The sequence below is a fragment of the Suncus etruscus genome, chromosome 4 (genome assembly GCF_024139225.1).
Source record: "Suncus etruscus isolate mSunEtr1 chromosome 4, mSunEtr1.pri.cur, whole genome shotgun sequence".
NCBI lineage: Eukaryota > Metazoa > Chordata > Mammalia > Eulipotyphla > Soricidae > Suncus > Suncus etruscus.
Window position 1 is genome coordinate 137,415,174 of NC_064851.1, and position 12,635 is coordinate 137,427,808.

General features: G+C 40.5%; 2 non-coding genes across 2 annotated transcripts; one reads left to right on the plus strand and one right to left on the minus strand.

The window, feature by feature from the left end:
• Positions 1–640: 640 nt before the first annotated feature.
• On the minus strand, positions 641–748 carry LOC126007413 (U6 spliceosomal RNA). Its single transcript, XR_007494988.1, has one exon. It is a non-coding gene; the product is annotated as a U6 spliceosomal RNA (small nuclear RNA).
• A 1,677-nt stretch (positions 749–2,425) lies between these two features.
• LOC126008426 (U6 spliceosomal RNA) lies at positions 2,426–2,530 on the plus strand. The gene has a single exon (XR_007495758.1). It is a non-coding gene; the product is annotated as a U6 spliceosomal RNA (small nuclear RNA).
• Positions 2,531–12,635: the final 10,105 nt, after the last annotated feature.

Sequence of the window (12,635 nt, forward strand, 5' to 3'; positions counted from 1 at the left end):
TGGTTCTTCAGAGCTGCTCCTTACTCTGTACCGGGACATTGTTCATGGTGATGCTCAAGGGACATGTGTCATTGGGGATCAAACCGAGACCCTTCATACTTAAAGCATGTGTTCAGTCCTCTGAGCTCTCCTCTCTCTCTCTCTCTCTCTCTCTCTCTCTCTCTCTCTCTCTCTCTCTCTCTCTCTCTCTCTCTCTCTCTCCCTCTCTCTTCCCCCTCCCTCTCTCTCTCTTCCCCCCTCCCTCTCTCTCTCTTCCCCCTCCCTCTCTCTCTCTCTCTCTTCCCCCTCCCTCCCTCTCTCTTCCCCCCTCCCTCCCTCCCTCTCTCTCTCCTCTCTCTCTCTCCAGCCCTGACAAATAGTTATTATTTTCAAATACTTTTCTTTATCTTGGGCTGTGTATGTGTGTTTTATATTGATTTGGCTGGAGCTCACAGACAGCAGCAGGGCTGCCACATTCAAAGAGCAGTTGCAGTATCAGGTCCAGCACATGTAACACACCCAGGACTTGAGCTCATGGCCATATGCTTGGAAGGTTGCCAGGCAGGCACTCAAAACTACTGTCATACCCCGGGGTCCATTTTTATTTTCTTCATAGACATCTATTTTTTTGTTTGTTTGTTTGTTTGTTTGTTTTTAAAAAAAATATATGGAACGCTTCACGAATTTGCGTGTCATCCTTGCACAAGGAGCCATACTAATCTTCTCTGAATCATTCCAATTTTAGTATATGTGCTGCTGAAGTGAGCACAGAGACATGTATTTTTTTATAAGTTATGAAGGTGAAAATATAGATTGTTTTCAGAGTCACACTTTAGAGGAGCTTTGGAAGAAACACAGTTTCCAGCGGCAGCTTTGTCTTTCTCTGCTCTCGGGTTGACTCTGTAGAATGCTTGTCAGAATTGTAGCTTGCAACGAAGCAGAATATTCAGTGGCTCTGGATAGTCCACTGGGCATCAGAATTTCTGTCCTTGGGTGCCCTTTAGTTCTTCTTTCTTTCTGGGAGTTTTGTGCTTCCCTCTTTCCCCTCTGGGAACACCGATGATCTCTGGGTCCACTTTTCCTTTTTAAAGGAATCTTTGTTTTTACTGCCTTAAAAATACCATGACTTTTGTTCTCCCAATAGTCTGGGGCCAAGGTTGATGCCTTCTTAAAACCATCACATTCCCTCATCCTCCCTCATCCAGACTTAAAAAGGTTTCTGTCAAGATGACAGGCTTGGTGGGTGGAGGTTTATGGGAAGGAACCTGGGCACATTGATGGAGGGAAGTTGATACTTGTATTAGGATTGGGGCTGGAACACTGAATGCCCAAAACATAGTAGCTTTTTAAATCACATATAGAAACACAAATTTTCTAATATTCTGAGATACTTGAGTAGGTCTCTTCCCTTTTTAGACCAGGATTTCTTTTGCTTACTATGATCTCTTCTGTTAGCTCATAGTGTCAGGTCATGATGAAGTTCCCAGGTTTTTGTTTGGTTTTTTGTTTTTGTTTTTGTTTTTGTTTTTTTTCAGTTCCAGGCATCAGATCAGGACCTCACACATGCAAGGATTTAGTGCTGAGCTGCATCCCTGCTCAGAACCTGTGTGCAGTTGAGCTAAATTTCATAGATTCTCATTTTCTTGAGTCCTGCCAGACCCTTATTTATCAATGGAAGCAGCCTTGATGCTGGGACTGGAATATTTTGAATGGAGAGACAGAGAAGGGCCTGTGTCCTCAACTATAGATAGACCCATGAGCTGTGGGGGAGAGTGTGGTCACATTCCAGAGCAAATGTTTCTTTCCCTCTGGGTAATGCAGTCCCCCTCTCCCCCTGGAGCAGAGATCAGGGACACTGCGAGCCCCCTTCATTTGATTATGGAACCTTTGTCTCGCATCTCCCTGTATCAGAGTCCCAGAACTCCAATAAAAACTTTTGGCTTCTTCCATGCCAGGGCCACCCTTGAATTTTTTCCAACCTTTTTAACTGGCCAAAATCAGACTTGAATCAAATGACAGATATGTTCTTATCTGGTGGTAGTGGGAGATCATGTGCTGGGGATTGAACCTGAATCTCCGACAAGCAAATCACATGCTTGCCGCCCACTGGGCCTTCTCCTCCCCAAGCTCCAGGGATAGTGAAAGAGTAATAAAACTAAGATTGGTTTTCATCTTTTCTGACTCCCATTCCACCCATATTGCTTCTTGTTTTTTGTTTTTGCTTTTGTTTTTGTTTTTTGTTTGGTTTTGGGGCCACACATGGTGGTGCTTAGGGGTTACTTCTGGCTCTGCACTCAGAAGTCAGCCCTGGCAGGCACAGGGACCATATGGGATGCCAGGATTTTAAACCACCATCTGTCCTGTGTTGGCCTCATGCAAGGCAAATGCCTTACCACTGTGCTATTGCTCCGGTCCCTCCATATTGCTTATTTAAAAATTGTTTTTAGTGCTTGCTTCGGCAGCACATATACTAAAATTGGAACGATACAGAGAAGATTAGCATGGCCCCAGCGCAAGGATGACACACATTCGTGAAGCATTCCATATTTTTCCGTAAACTGCCAAAAAAAATTGTTTTTAAAATTTAATCGCCAAAAAATAAAATTAAATAAAGAAATAAGATTTAATCACTATGATTTGTAAAGTTATTCATGATTGGGTTCCAAGTATACAGTGTTCAAACAACAATCCCTTCACCAGTGTCCCACTTTCCTCCACCCCATATCTCCTCTTAATCACAATTTAAAAAGACTAATCAATCCTGTGGTACATTGCCTAAAGGGTTTTGTGGCTCACTAAGAGAAGAAAACCCTTGATGAGAGAAAGGAAGGAGGGGAATTTATCATTGTTGTCAGCTATGTGCTTGAATGCTTTGTCTACAAATATTGTCTCACCTTTTTTTTTGTTTTGTTTTTGTTTTTTGTTTTTTTTTTCAGGCCACCACCCATTTGATGCTCAGGGGTTACTCCTAGCTAAGCGCTCAGAAATTGCTCCTGGCTTGGGGGGACCATATGGGATGCCGGGGGATCTGGTTGCCATCTTTTCCTTGGCTAGCCCTTGCAAGGCAGACACCTTACCTCTAGTGCTACCTCGCTGGCCCCATATTGTCTCACCTAATCCTTTTTTTTTTTTAACTTTTTATTGATTACTTGATTGTTTAGTTTTTGGGGCCACACCCAGCAGTGCTTCTGGCTTTGCATTCATAAATGGCCCTTGCCAGGATGGGGGTCCATATGGAATGTCGGGAATTGAACCAGGTCCCTTCCAGTTTGGCTGCATGCAAGGCAAACACCCTAGCACTATGCTGTCTTTCCAGTCCCTCACCTAAATCCTTAGGCAACTCAGCACTACCCTCCATTTTACTGCTGAGATAAGAGGTTTAAGAATAGAAGGTAAGCACCTGTCTGAGTCCTAAGCCTGTGTTGTCTCCAATCACTTTGTCTTGAGATTTGACTCTAACACCAGTGATAACAGGGAGATAGCATTATCTTCAAGGGCCTAGAGTGATGCCTGTCACAACTTAGAAAATGTATCTCCCAGCAGCCCTGGCTACCTTTAGTCACCTCCCATAGCCTCTCCCATCATTTCTTTTTATCATACTTTCCCCAGGACCCAGGACTGTGATCCACCCAAAAGCACGGATTATTGCGGGAAGCTGGGCCAATAGTGATTGGTGAAGGTAAACCTAATCGAAAGAGCAGGCACTTATCATAAATGGAGTGGGTGAGATTCGGACAGGTACCTTTGTAACTGCATGCCCAAAAAATGTTCTTAGTCATTTAGCTGTCGGAACCTTTAATGACTTGCATTTGGAATGTGCACTCTAGAGTCAGACCATCACTTTCCAGAATTTTCCAGTAATTAGTTAAAAGTGAAGACAGATGAATAAATATGTCATGGTGAGCTAACTTGTTGATGGCTATTGAGTCTTTGACATAGCCTGATAATCTCCCTTATATCATTGCCTTGTCTAGTCTTCTGGCAGATATTTCCTTTCATGTCCCAGTGCTTTTTGGACCTCTTCATTCCAGAGAGTCATTTAGTTGGGTTTCTTGGTTTTGATGATCTTATTATTTTATGTCCAGACACATGAATGTAGCACTATATATATTTCACAATATACTTTATTACATATTAATCTTATATATTATTATCACAACATATTACACATATTTTTACAATATATTTTCACAATATATTTTCACTTGTAAAATTACATTTTGGGGTTCTAGAGGAAATTCCTAATTTTATAAGTAGGGGGTTACATTTGATTTGGTGAAACTGAACTATCTATGGGATGCTAGGGATTGAACCCTGGTTGACAAGTATCCAACCTGCTGTGCTGTAGTATTGCTCCAGCCCCAAATTACTAATCTTTAAGGATTATAAAGGAATAATAAAACATTAGAACTTGTGCATGGTGAACTAGACTGTAATACTTATGAAATTTTTTATAAGCATTTGTAAGGCTTTTTAGATAAGATCTTGGCAGAATAGTCAGCTAAAACTTAATTTATAACAGCAGTGCCTAGACTAAGTAAGATAGTTCTTGGGAACATATTTAATTGATAAAGAGATTGATGTATCCTTAATATTTATGTAGGATTTTGGGAGATTCTTGCTATATTTAGCTGCTTGTTTTTTTTTAATTTTCTTTTAGATCATATTTTTGGGCACCTTTCATGTGAATCTGTTAATAGCAGCTATAGTCTGCAACACCTCAGCTGTCAGAGTTTTAAATGGCATGATCTCTTAAACCAAAAAAAACATTTTACGTTCCAAATATTTTATCTAACTACCTAGCAACGTAAGATAATAACTTTATGTGAAAACTATGTTTCACAACCTTGTTTTTTAGGTCGTAATTTAATTTTAGATCTCTTTTACAATACTATTAGTGGTAGGATTTCATATATAAAACATTCTAACACCCACTCGCCCGTTTCCCAATCTTGAATCATTGTTAAGAGTGGAAAATTTTTTCAAGGTGGACATGAGTTTGATTCCACTTTAACAAGCCAAAAATTCTAGCCTTCTTTCTTTTATCTCTGTCCTAGAGATATCCTCTGGACATGAAGTAAACTTAAAGAAAAGCTTAAGGAAAACTGTGTTTCTACATGCATCTTTGTATTTCACTATCTCTTTTTTCTTTTCCTTTTTTAATCATAAAAGTAGCTTTTCTTTTTTTAAAACAAAATCATGTCTTCTTAGCATCAAAGTAATTTGCTTGAATTAAGAAATAATTAGCGGGGTTGGGGTATTAGGGAGATTTGGAACATTGGTGATGGGAATGTTACACTGAGTGAAGGGGGCTGTTCTTTACATGACTGAAACCCAACTACAATCATATTTGTAATCATGGTGTTTAAATAAAGATATTAAAAAATATTTTTTAAAATAAAATACATGTGAAAGAAAAAAAAAAATAATTAGCTGGCCACAGGGCCAGAGCAATGGTGCAGCAGTAGGGCATTTGCCTTGCTCTCACTGACCTAGGACAGACTACGGTTCGATCCCCCAGCGTCCCATATGGTCCCCCAAGCAGGAGCAATTTCTGAGCGCATAGCCAAGAATAACCCAATTGGTCACTGGGATGTATCCCCAAAACAAAAAAGTAAAAAGAAATAGTAGGCCCAGAGAGATAGCACATTGGTAGGGCATTTGCCTTGCATGCAGTGACCCAGAACACACCTAGGTTCAACCCCCAATCCCTGACATCCCATATGGTCCCCCAAGCCTGCCAGGAGAGATTTTTTTTTTTTTTTTTTTTTTTTTTTTTGGTTTTTTGGGCTACACCCGGTGACGCTCAGGGGTTACTCCTGGCTATTGCACTTGGAAATCAATCCTGGCTCTTGGGGACCATATGGGATGCCAGGGATCGAAGCCATGGTTCGTCCTGGGTCAGCCATGTGCAAGGCAAACACCCTACTGCTGTGCTATGGCTCCAACCCCCAGGAGCAATTCCTGAGCACAGAGCCAGGAGTAACCCCTGAGTGCTGCCGGTGTTACACAAACAAAAAATAAAACAACAAAAATATATTTTGCAGGGGCCAATTCATAGTACAGTGAGTGGGTAAGATGCCTTGTCTTGCATGCAACTTACAAGGTTCGAACCCTGGCAACCCGTACAGTCCCTGTGCTCTACCAGGAGTGAGCCCGGAGTGTAGAGCCAGGATTAAACAATGAGCTTCACCAGGTGTGACCAACAAGCAAAAAGGAAAAAAATTACATTTTAAGCTTGATATTTGAGAAAATAAACTTAAATTCTAAAATAGGAGCATTGTTTACTACATTTTTTAACTTTTTTGGTAATTTATCCCCTTTTTGGACAGTTATCCTGATAATATTACCCCTGACACTGAAGACCCAGATCCCCAAACCTATGATCATTGGCACCAATAATGTGTTTGAAGTTGGCTGTTGTATCCTTTACGGTGACTTTTAGATAAATCATTTCCAGTTGTCTCAGAATCCAAATTTTCATAAAAAGGGTCATAATTTATTAAGTATATTTGTTATGTACATGTTATAAAATTTGGAGAATAAGAATATTTAGTTCTTTGAAAAGATTTAGTTTCAGTAATCAAAAGTAGTTATCTTCTTTCAGTATATGAAATTTTTGGCTGTTTTCTGGAGGGGGGGTATCTTTGCAGGTTTGGAAATATGTCTGGTGATACTTGGGGATGGGGGAAGTCACTCTTCACCATGCTCAGGGCACCATTGCATCAACTCCAGAGCTTCACTCTTATCTCTCTTAAAGGAAGTAAACTATTCTAGACAGATACACACAGATAACCAGCATCAACTCAGCATTTTGAACTCCCATCTTATCTCTCTTGCTGCTGCTTCCAACATACTGACAAATAACAGTGACTGTAGGTGTGAAACAGCAATAGGGCCAGAGAGATGGCTCAGTGGGCTGAGCTCGTGCTTTGAAAACAAGGGCCTTCAGTTCACTTCCCAGACTTTTCTAGTTTTTTTTTTTTTGTTTTGTTTTGTTTTGTGGCCACACCTGGTGACACCCACAGGTTACTCATGGCTATGTGCTCAGAAATCGATGCTACCTTAGGGAACCATATAGGACACCAGAGAATTGAACTGCAGTCCATCCTAAGTTAGCACATGCAAGGCAAAAGGCCTACCGCTTGTGCCACCGCTTTGGCCCCTCTTTAGTTTTTTTACTTTGTGTAATCTTTAAAAAACAGTAAGTATTTTTTCATGGTACCTGTAATTTTTTTTCTTTTTTTAATTTTGGAGCCAAGCCCAATGATGTTTTGTGCTCAGGGTTCACTACTTGGGAACCACGTAGTACCAGGCAAATCACGTATTTCACTATTTCTCTGACACACAAAACATTATTTTATAAAAGAAAATACCTATGGGGGCCGGGCGGTGGCGCTCGAGGTAAGGTGCCTGCCTTACCTGCGCTAGCCTAGGAGACGGACCGCGGTTCGATCCCCCGGCATCCCATATGGTCCCCCAAGCCAGGAGCGACTTCTGAGCGCATAGCCAGGAGTAACCCCTGAGCGTCACCGGGTGTGGCCCCAAAAACCAAAAAAAAAAAAAAAAAAAAAAAAAAGAAAATACCTAGTACGGGGGGAGGGGGGATCTAAATGTTCAATAATAGCAAAGTAGTTAAGTACATTCAGCTATAAGCCTAAAATGGACCATTAGGACCATTAAGCAATCATTTAGAGATCATAATGGCATGGAATAATGCTTGCAAATTTAAGTGAACCAAATCAGCTGGGTTGAAAAGTTAATAGTTTGATTTTTATACACCTCTATTTTGTTATATTAAGGGAATTATATGTTTACATGAAAATATATGAAATCACTACCAATTTGGGGGGCTTTCTTGGGGGGGTATAAAACCAAAATTTCTCATACATGTGAGACACATACTTTAATACTGAGCCACCTCCCTGAACCCTAGTTTTGGAATTTTCTTTAAAAAGTGTTGGTTTTGGGGGCTGGAGCCAGTTGGCGCAACCCACCATGGAAACAACTGAAAAAGTAAAACTTTACTTTGAGGCTCCCTGAATAAGGAGTTACAGTTAGAACCAGTGTGTCTCACTCCCTGCCCCACGCCTCTGTCCTCTGCAGAAAGCGGGCCTAGTAAAGAAATGGGGGTGGAGGGGACACAAACATACTTTAAATATTTGCTTAACTAGCTCACAGATTCCCAAAGCCATGAAAATGGAGACTAATAATGTCATTGAAATCAAAAGGTAAACCATGCCTTGGATTGTTTTGTTTTTGTTTTATTTTGTTTTGAGGCCATACCTAGTAGTGCTTGGGGAAGACTCTTGGCTCTCTACTCAGGGATCTCTCCTGGCAGGCTCAGGGGTTCAGATGGAATGCCAAGGATCAAACCTGGGTTGGTCTCAATAAAAGCACATGCCCTGTCCACTGTACTATTACTCTGGTCCATGTTTAGATTTTTATTGTAAAAATGATCTCTTCTTTTTTTCTTGCTTTGCATTCTGGGAAACAACCTGAGTACAAATTCTGATAAAGTACTGTACTTGAAAGGAAGGTGGTGTTGGGATTAGGCTAAACACTGTGAGACTTATTATCTTTGAAGAGGCCTAATCTAGTAGTGTGGTTAATATATTAAGAAAAATAACCATCCATATTTAAGTCGATTTAATTAAACCAATAAAATTCAGGTGAAGATTTTCGCTACAAAACTATTGGCTGATGATAACTAAAAAGAAGTCCATATTTACGTTGTAGTGCACTTCCTTTCATTCTAGGGCCCTTTAACCTATCAGGAACAAAGGAAATACCAGGAACTGTATTCCACCTCATAATTATTGCAACTTTTGGTTACTTGGTTGGTTTTGTGTTTGTTTTGAATTGTTTTTTGGGCCACTTCCAGCAATGCTTGGGGTTACTCCTAGTATGCACCTTACCCACTGTACTGTCACTCTGGCTCAATCCCTTTACTGGCTTAAAAAAATCTACACTTTATTTAACTTTTCAATAAATTTAAAATCCCTGAGGGGTACCACAGCACATGGATTCTGTGTCCATGGCCTCAGGAGGAAGGTTTGCTTCGGAATTTAGCTCTTGAACCATGCCACTGCTTTCCATGGGCACAAGATCCCTTGCCCAAGATTGCTCTTGGTTTTGTTAGGCCTACCACTGGAGTCATGGTATTCTTTGTTTTGTATATCTCTTACCCAGATTAAAATCCCATTTCATCTTGAACATAAACACTATCACTCCCAAGAAGAGCTAAGTGCTTACTTTCCTCTGGTTCCAGATACCTCCCAACCCTCCAAAATGGCCTGTGGCCCACAGTCTTTCAGCTATTATCTGTCATGGTGGAGGTCCATTAGGCATCCACAGGGCCCAGGATGGTGGAATGAGACCTTCTCTGAAGCCTTAAATTGCTGCTCTTTCTGTTATGCCTTGTGCTACAGCTTATGTAGGCAGAAACGTAATATTAACAAGTGGGCTGCATCATTGGAGCCTGCTGTAACCTGGAATACCTTTGAAGTCATCCCTTGAGAATTACAGTGATCTATGGTGCAGGACTGCCTTCGTCGGGTGCAGACTGAGCGACCACAGGTACTGAAGCTCCCTTTAAAGAGTTGGGGACAGATGGTGACAGGGAGATGACTCAGAGAAGGAGGCATATACTTGTGTGTAGGGATGTGGGAGTGACAAATTAATTGTGATGAAAATCTAGAGGTATTATTATTATTATTATTATTATTATTAAAAATTGTTTAAAACCAAGCCTTACAAACTTCTAATTCAAGGGCCAGAGTGAGTAGGGCCATTTGCTTTGTATGCAGCTGACCTGGGTTCGATCCCTGGCACTCCAGACAGTCTCCCAAGTCTGCCTGAGTGTAGAGACACTGAGTTACTCCTGTGCATAGCAGGGTGTGCACAAATAAATAAAAAATACAAACTTCTAAATAAACAAAGCCAGACTCCTAATTCACTCTGAAATAATCAGTGTTTGTAAATTAAACAACTAACTTGGTTTTATCAACTACTCACATAGCTTAAAAATAAACATGCACTGTATGTTTAGCTCTATTCCTGGGGCTACATTGTAGTCCCCCTCTTAAAAAACGCAGGTTAAGGGGACAAAGAGATAGCATTGGAGGTAAGGCACTTGCCTTTCATGCAGAAGAAGGTGGTTCGAAATCCAGGCATCCCATATGATCCCCTGAGCCTGCCAGGAGCTATTTCTGAGTGGAGAGCCAGGAGTAACCCCCGAGCGCTGCCGGGTCCGATGTGACCCAAAAACCAAAAAAAAAAAAAAAAGTTAAGAATAGAGTTAGGTTAATACCCATATGACACTCCTCAAAAAAATAGGTATTGACCTTTCATATGATCCAGAAATCTCACTTTTTGGATTATAACAATAATCCAATAACAACAGTGCAGGAAAAGATATTTGCCTGCCTGTATCATCAAGCCTATTCCACAATAGCCAGAATCTAGAAACAACTCAAGTGCCCAATACAGACGAGTGAATAAAGAAACTATGGTACACTCTACACCATGGAATACTACTCTGCCAAAGGTAAAGGTGAAATCATGCAATTTGCTGCCATTATGGATGGATCTGAAAAATATCATGCTGAGTGAAGTTAGAGGAAGAGGCACAAATACAAAATGATCTCATAAGTGAAATAAGAAAGATAGTAGGGGAATAAAAGATCCACAAAGGCAATAGAAATAACACAAGAATTGATCTTCAGTAGGAGCTGCTTGCTTCTGGGGTAAAGGGGAGGAACAAGACAAGGATAAGAGCCACTAGGACACTGGTGAAGCCATCAACTCTTTGAGGGGGGTTGGCTGGAGAGGTAAAGTACTAGGCATGAAACCCTATCAGTAATGGTATTGTAAACCACACTGCATAAAAGAAAAAGAAAAGGCTGGGCCAGATCGGTGGTGCAAGCAGTAGGCGTTTGCCTTGCTACTTGCTAACTTAGAATGGACCACGGTTGGATCAGTGTCCCCATATAGTCCCCCAAGCCAGGAGCTATTTCTGTGCGCATAGCCAGGCGTAATCCCCTGAGCGTCATCGGATGTGGCTCAAAAACCAAAAATAAATAAATAAATAAAAAGATAGGTACCTGCCATGGAGACAGACTGGGGGACAGGAGGGAAACTGGGGGATTAGTGGATGGATTGAACTCTAGGTAATGGAATTGGTGTTGGAAAAATTGTACACCTGAAAACTTAGTCACAAAATAACTAAGTCATAATGCCTCAATATAAAAAAAAAAAGTAATAGAGTAGGTTCATCGAGGTAGCTCAGAGCTATCTCAGTGATAAAATGGAGCTTAGAAAGGGTAAATTTCTAAATTCAGTCGGTTCTTCTGAACACCAAGCCAGGAGTAACCAATGAATACCAGGTGTGTGACCCCAAAATTCACTTGATATATCACTTGAGAAATAAAATCAGGCATTTGAACAGATGAAATTTATTTGTTTGTTTATTTAGGTTTTGGAGGCCACACTTGGCAGCACTCAGGGTATACTCCTAGCTCTGCATTCAGAAATTACTCCTGGCAGGAGAAGGATCATATGGGATGCTGGGATCCAGCCTTGGTCAGGCACATGCAAGGCAAACACCTACTGGCTATGCTATTCCACTGGCCCCACAGATCAATTTTTTTGTTTGTTTGTTTTGTTTTTGGGTTACACCTGGCGGCACTCCGGGGTTTACTCCTGGCTATGCACTCAAAAATCGCTCCTGGCTGGCTGGCTCAGGACCGTATGGAGGTGCCAGGTTTCAAACACCATCCACTTGGGTCAGCTGCATACAAGTCAAATGTGCTACCCCTGTGCTATCTCTCCGACCCCCACAGATCAATTCTTAATCATTTTATCTTTTCAGCCCCAGGACACTACAGCTGGACTTCCTCATGAAAATCTTACCAAACTACCACCACCTGAAGAAGACTATGAAAAGGAAGCTCTACTCCAGTTAAGAACTAAAAAAAATATATGAAAAGATAACATTCACAAGTGACCACTATCTTTTGAAAGGACTGCAGTATTTATGCACTCTTAGCAGTTCACAGAATAATACATTTTGACTTTATTTTATAAAAATTTAATTAGAAAAGTAATTGTCACTGTCCTCTATAATTTATATAAAATGTGTTTTCTTTTATATCTGCACACTTTCTTGATAATTTACAGGTGTGGTTATTCTATTTATAGAATGTTGGACCCAAATTTTAGTTACATAAAAGACTATCCATGATCAGAAATGGCAGATTGTTATGTATTTATATTTTATCATATACTAAATTCAATTAAATGTGGATAATAGGACTTTTGTGAGTGTACTAAATCAGTTTTCTACTTTGCCATAAACTCTCCCAAAAGTGCTCCTTCAGATTTTTTTGTGTATTAGCTATACCAAGTGTAGTATGTTTAAATATTTCTTTGGTGGATTTGTAAAAATTACGACAAACCCAATTGAAATTGAAATCCATCTGCATTTTTTTTTTTTAAGAAAAAACTTCTGTTTTCCTTTTAGTAAAATAAAAGTAGTTGGAACACAAAAGTCAACAAGTATCTGATGGTTGGGGGAGATCATTCTGGTGCAGAGCATATACCTACATGTGTGGGACCCTGGTTCATTGATCCCATCATAGCCTGCTCACCCCAAA